This window comes from Pezoporus occidentalis, unplaced genomic scaffold (assembly GCF_034315485.1).
Source record: "Pezoporus occidentalis ecotype Australia unplaced genomic scaffold, CSIRO_AGI_Poc_V1 ctg142, whole genome shotgun sequence".
Classification (NCBI taxonomy): domain Eukaryota; kingdom Metazoa; phylum Chordata; class Aves; order Psittaciformes; family Psittacidae; genus Pezoporus; species Pezoporus occidentalis.
In genome coordinates this window covers 521,954-528,416 of record NW_026913230.1, presented here as the reverse complement: position 1 = coordinate 528,416, position 6,463 = coordinate 521,954, and positions in this window count along the sequence as shown.

Sequence of the window (6,463 nt, the reverse complement as noted above, 5' to 3'; positions counted from 1 at the left end):
GGTGTTGACTCTGACCTGCTGGGCAGGAGAGGACATCAGCTGGTGGCAAACTTTCAAGCAAGGTTTGAGACAGAGGGGACTACCGATGTGCTTTGGTTTTGCCAGACTGGGGGGGACCCCGAGCACTGGGGCCTTTCAGTGGAGCCCACCCCCTGCCATGGCATCCATGGGAGCTCTCAAAAGGTGTTCCCCTTCCCCAGGCCTTGTGTTTTTGGCTGACCAAGATGGGAAAGGCACCAACCCAGCTTGTCCAGGGCGAAGGGACATGTTGTCCATGCTGCAGGGCCTGTCCCTGAGCCCCCATCCCTGCACCATGCCTGGTGCCCACTAACTCCGTACTTTGCCCTGTGTTTATCCAGTCCCACTCTAATTTGAAATAAAAAGCACATCCAGTAAAAGGCCTTTACAGCTCTTCAGAGCCCATAAAGCTGCAGCACCGTGGGGGGAGGAGGGCAGCAAATTGGGGGCTGCGAGGAAAATTTACTGCAGGTTTTGGTTAAGTTAAACATTACAGCTCCATGAGCCCAAGGCTGGCTTGCGGAGCAGCTCCCAGCAGCAGGGACGGAACAAGGGATGCTTTATTGGGGTAGGGAAAGGGAGGGCTTGCAGGTCTCACCCAGACCCACATTAACATCAATCCAGTTTGAGACTGGCTCGCTTTTAAGGTGAGGCAGGCTTTGCACAGCCTGGATCCATCCTTGTGCCAGACATGAGGCCGCATCGCCCCAGGATGCAGGCAGTGCGCATCAGCATCCCTGGGGCGATGGCGAACGGGATGGTGCCCGCACCTCCTCATGCCACAGACCCTGGCTCAGGGGGTGACCTCCTGTCGAGCTCTGCTGTGGGCAGGAAGAGCTGGGACGGGGAGGCAGAGCTTGTCGTGGGAGTCAGGAGAATTGGGAGAGAATGAGAGGAAGCGGCCAGGGTGGGGAGCGTGCGAGGGGAGGCATTTTTCCTTGCCAGTGTCTTGGCTGCTTCGGTGTGAACTGCTGTAAATCTGCTCCTTATCTCTGAGGCCATTTAATGCTTTCATGAAAAGAAAATAGTCTGCAGGAAAAAAAGAGCCCCGCTGATAAAATATCCCTTTGGCGTTGGGAGGAATGTGAAATGTCTCCAACCAACGGGGTCTGCGGCTCAGGGCATTCCCGGAGCTGGGAAGTTGTGCAGACGGGGCAATGCTTGGAGCAGGATGGATGAACACCATACCAAGGGGGGGTGGGGGGGTGGTGTCTGCACCCCTGGGTGCCCCTTGCATGGGGATTGCTGCACAGGGGATGTGGTGGCTGGTATGGGATAGCAATGGCTGTAGCTGGGATGGCTCCAGCCCTGCAGCCCTGCAGGCTCCAACACCTCACCAGGGACAAATTAAACCAAATACCACCAGAAAGAATAAAGAATGGCAATGCAAGGGGTAAATTCAATGGGAATAGGGATATGGATCCAAATCCTTGTTGGCTGCTGCCCAGGGACAGGCAAGGCAGGCAGGGGCTGTGCCAGGGACCCACGCGTGCCTTAGCACCTCCAGCTCCTGCAGCCCTCGCCTGTGCCTGTGCTCATGGAGAGCCCAGGCTGGAGTCCCTGAAGTCCTGCATGGCTGGAAGCATCCTTCATTGGGATTGCTGGCCACGGACAAGCTGCTGTTTTGATTTACAGTTACAAAAGCAAATCCTGGAGGAGCTTCCCATTGCACAACCGTGTTGTCATGTCGAGTTGGGTGCGAGGGCACGAATCACCCTTGGAGCATCCCTATGTGCTAACCTTCCTCTTGCTCCCACTGGGGACTGGGATGCAGGGCTGAGGAAATCAGCTCATGGTCCCAGAGCATCCCTCACTGCAGGATCAGACGCTGTTTGGTTGCACTCCTGCAACAGTTGGGCACTGAGCTACATCCATGGGGTTTCTTCCTTCCTCCAAACACCAGGGAACGGACCGCTGTCATCCCACACTGGCACATCCCTGGCCAGGAGCATCCCTGCAGTGTGACTCCCTAAAGGCCATCCCCACCCAGCAGCAGGGCCATGGCATGGGGACATGTGAGCCCCTGAGGCACAGCTTCGTGCCCAGGCTGGAAAACAAGCAAGCAAGCAAAAAATGTGACTGCAAGAGGGGATTTTTCAGGGTGGGAAGGAACAGCTCATGCTGATTTTCCTCCTTTTATTTCCCCTTTGGTAACGTTTCATTTTATATTCCAAGCCATCAGAAAAGCCCTTTCAAGAAATCAAACCCTTCTGTTTCAACGCACTCCCCAACCCAGCGTCCTCACACACCAGCACACCCACATACCAGCTTGCCTCCCAAACACAGCCCTGGACCACTCGAGCCTGTTTCCAAGCAGCGTTCTTCTTTGTCCAGCCCCATACCCGAGCATCCCACCTCCCCTGCCAGCCCTGTTCCGGACCCCATCCCACCACCCGCATCCCCTCTCTGCAGGCAAACTCCCTCTCCCGCACATCCACCACATGGAGTAGGATGTGTGTTTCAGTGCCAGAACACGCGCGGCGGCCGTGCCAGCAGCTCCTGTGGGGCTGCACAGAGCTGCCTGTGTTGTGGTGGTCACACAGCTGACCCTTGTGGGGAGGTTTTGGCTGTACCTGGTGCGGTGGGGAGGAGCCAAGAGCTAGCACTTGCCATTGACTCCGACCTGCTGGAATTGGTGTTGTGCCAGGTCTCTCGCTCTTTGCTTTAACCTCTTTGCCCACTCTCACCTTCCCATGGGCCATTTTTGTGCCTTTCAGAGCCAAAGAATAGCCTATTTGTCAGAGCCGCTTGGCTTGTGCGATGGACTGACAGCGCCTCGAGCATCCTGGTGGCACCATGGGGTGAGGACAGTGTCCCTGTGCATCCAGCATCCTCCTGCCTACAAAGGCAGCCTGGGGCTGAGGGATGAGGGTCCCTGGGTCTGGCCTCAGCAAAGCTCCCGCCTGCAGCTCCATGCAGCCGCCGCTTTTCCTGCCCTCTGGAAGACACCCCGGCCTGCCGCCGTCTGCCTCTGACGCAGGCGGGTTCTCTTCCAGACTGGCCGTGCTCCCCCCCCAGCCCGAGCCAACAGAAAGCCCCTTTGTTTGGCTCAGCAAAGGGGGCCCGTGCTGTTGGCTGACCCCACAACCCGAAAACACAGCCCCTGCTGTCCCTTGGATGGGGTGTGCATGGGGATGCGGATGGGGCAGCCCTCGGGGCTGCCTCTTGGGTCAGGAGCAGCACCCGGGGATGCCGGTGTGGGTTGTACAGGGTGCACAGGGATGGAGGAGCTCTGTCCTGCTGAGAGGGATGGACGGGCGGATGGAGGGATGCTCTACAACGGAATCTCTCATCTCATGGCTGTTTGAGGAGGGCAAACCATCACTGGGAAATACCAGAGCTGCTGAGCTCGCCAGGCCGGGATGGGGGAGCTGAACAAGCTGCTTTAATGAGAAGCAGGCGGAGAGCCCAGCGCTGTCTCCCCCCCCACAGCCCTGTCTCACCTCTCGGGGTCAGCTTGTATTTTCTTAAGTCCTGATTGCCGAGAAATTGGAGGCTGGTGTGCCAGTGAGGTCTGGTTAGCTGATGGCTGGCCTGGGGCAGAGAGCCCCAGCGCCACGGAGCTGGGTTATGTGCTCCAAAGGGAGCTGGGGTTAAGATCTGGAAAGGATTGGGGTGGGATTCTGGCACTTTACATCCAGAGCGGAGCGCAGGACCCATGGGATGCTGCCTGCCCAGTGTGAGCATCCCAAGTGCATCGGGTTGGGAACGGCAGCAGCCCATCAGACGGGCTCAGGTCTGATTTGCGCATGGGAGAAGAGGAGCCCTGAGCTGCGGACCCGGGGAGGAAGCGAGAGCAGAGCAATGTGATAAACAGCTGGAAAGCCCGGCCCCGGCGCTGAGCCGCTCCCGCCGTCGCGGGTCGGCCCCTCAGACTGTTTATGGAAAGCCCAGTTTGCCGAGAAATCCATCTCCCGTTTCCTGTTGATCGCTGGGAGCCAAGGGCCGCGCTCAGCCAAGGGCTGCCGCTGCAGGCACACGGAGGGAGGGCTGAGCACAGGGCAGGGGATGCGGGGGACACACAAGGGGATGGATGGAGCTGTGTGCCCCTATGAGCAGAACAAAGCCCTGGGGTGATTCAGGGCATCCCCATCCCCGGAGACAAGGAGGGGTTGAGTGGGAGCACCACGGGGGTGCCGGTGGGATGCTCAGCTTCCAAGCCTCTGGTTAGGGACAAGCAATGGGTCCGTGTCCCCCCCTTCATTCCCTCCCTGGCTCAGCCAAGCCCGGTCGGGTGTGGGGGGAGCCTGTCGCTCTGTGTAAGCTCACTCAAGGCCAACACCATTGTTGCTGAAGCCGTGCCGGGTGGGAGCGGAGCCAAGAGGGGCCGGAGCCGCGGATGCTGCCGCCGTGGACTGAGTCATGGTCCACAGGAGCGGTGCGAGGGAGAGCCATGTCTGACCTGAACCACAGCCCGTATTCTGCTATGAATCAGGGCAGGGAGGAAGGAAAAGAGGCTGGGGGAAGCGGGGAGCAATGAATGGGGTCAGGCTGCTCAAGTCAAACTGATCTGGAAGGAGACGAGGCCAGGCAGTGGGCACAGAGATGGGGACATGATGGGGATGGTCACACCAGGGTCTGCAAGGAGAAGGGAGGGCTGAGGGATGCCCATGCCATGCTCTCACTGTGCTCCTCCCAGCTAATGCTTGGAGAAGAGGAAAGAAATGGCAAGAGCTTCCCACACCCTGTGCCAGGTCCCTCCCTGTGCCAGGTCCCCATCCAGGCAGGGATGGGGATGTTCACCCCGCACGCACCTCATCCAGCCCCAAGCACGTGGCCAGACTGAGACATCCCATCAGGGACCAGCCCAGACCAGCAGCCCTGGGGATGGGCAGAGCTGGGGGGGGGGTGGCGGGGATTGAGGGCAGATCTGGTTCCTTCCAGCCAAGGAGGGATGGATGCACCCCAAAAATCACCTCTGAACCCACCCCATTGCCAGCCAGGGCTGTGCCTCCTCTTCCTCTGTCCTTCACCCTCCCCTAAGTACATCAGCAATACAATAGCCACAAGGGCTCCCAGAGCCTCCCCAAACCCCAGCAGCCATATCCATTGTGGGAAATCCTGTCTCTGCTCCTTCCATGAGACCCCACAGCAACCCCAGCACCTGGGGAGGACACCCACCCCCTGGTCCCTGCCCCATGGGCAGGGAGGAGCCCATCAGCCCGGCCAGGGGCTGTCACCCATGTGGTCCCCAGCTGCTTGGAAACCTTCTCCTGGCTCCGGGCCACAAGTACAGATTTTTATAATTATTAGCCTTGGTAATTTACCGTAAAATATTTATTCTGGCTCATTCCGAGGCTTTGGATTTGTGTTGGGTCTGGATGGCTTTGGGGAGGCACACGGCCACGTGGGGCTGGATGCTCCGCTCCCATCCTGTATAAATATCCATGTGGATGTGTGTGGCCCAGGGAGGAGACCCCAACAGCAGCTCACTGCGATGCTTCTCTCCCCCTTCCCACTGTAAGTCCCCCATGAAGACCTCCAGACGCCCATGGACTGCACCCACCTTTGCGCCATGGGGCTCCTTTCCATCCCACCCTGGCCGATGTGACCCCATGTTGGTACCGGAGTGGTCCCTGAGGATAACCTGCTCATCCATCTGGGGGTGCAGAGCTGGGACCCCTCTAGAACATCCTTTGCAGCTCTGGCAGCAATACCACTGCACTCTCCATCTCCTCACCAGAGCCAGTCGCTGTGGATCCATGTCAAGGAGGAGCCCAGAACTGCTCTCCCAGTGCTGCCAATACAAGGGGGCAGCTGCTGTCCCCCCAATGCCAGGCTGAGAATGGACCATAGCAGGGGTAGGAGGTGCTGGGGCTGTGCAGACTGCAGTAAGGGGTGGTCCCTTATTGCTAGGGGTCCCCTAACACCCCTCTTTGTGATAGGGCTGAGTGGGAGCCAGAGGGTTTTGGGAACTCTCTGCAAAGTCAGAGCATCTTCCCAGTGTCCCTGGGGCTGTGTGCTGCAGGGCAGCGTGTGTGTGCATGGCAATGGCACTGCACATGGACAGGACCAGCTCATCCCCTCTCTGCTGCAGGACACGGGGTAGGGGAGGATGGAGGCAATGGAAGGGATAGGAGAGTGAAAGCATCCCGGGTGCGGGTGGGTGGATGGAGGTGATGTGGAAGGACAAGGAGCCAGAGGGTCCCGGCGATGTCTGCGTGCTGGGTGGTCTGCAGGGCTCGTGCTGGACTGCAGGGAAGGGCTGGGAAGATGGGGGCTGAGCCCCCCCATGCAATGGGGGAAGACGTCCCCGAGCACCCTCCTCTGCCTGTCCCAGTGCTGGGGTCCACGTCACAGCCCCCCAAGCCCCAGTGGCCCCGGCACCAGCGGCCCCACGATGCGCAGGGAGGGACCAGCGGCGAAACTCAACCCAGATGTGCAGCAGCAGGAAGCCTCTGCACCGAGAGCTGGAAAGCCCCTCCAGCAGCCCTGGATCCCGAGT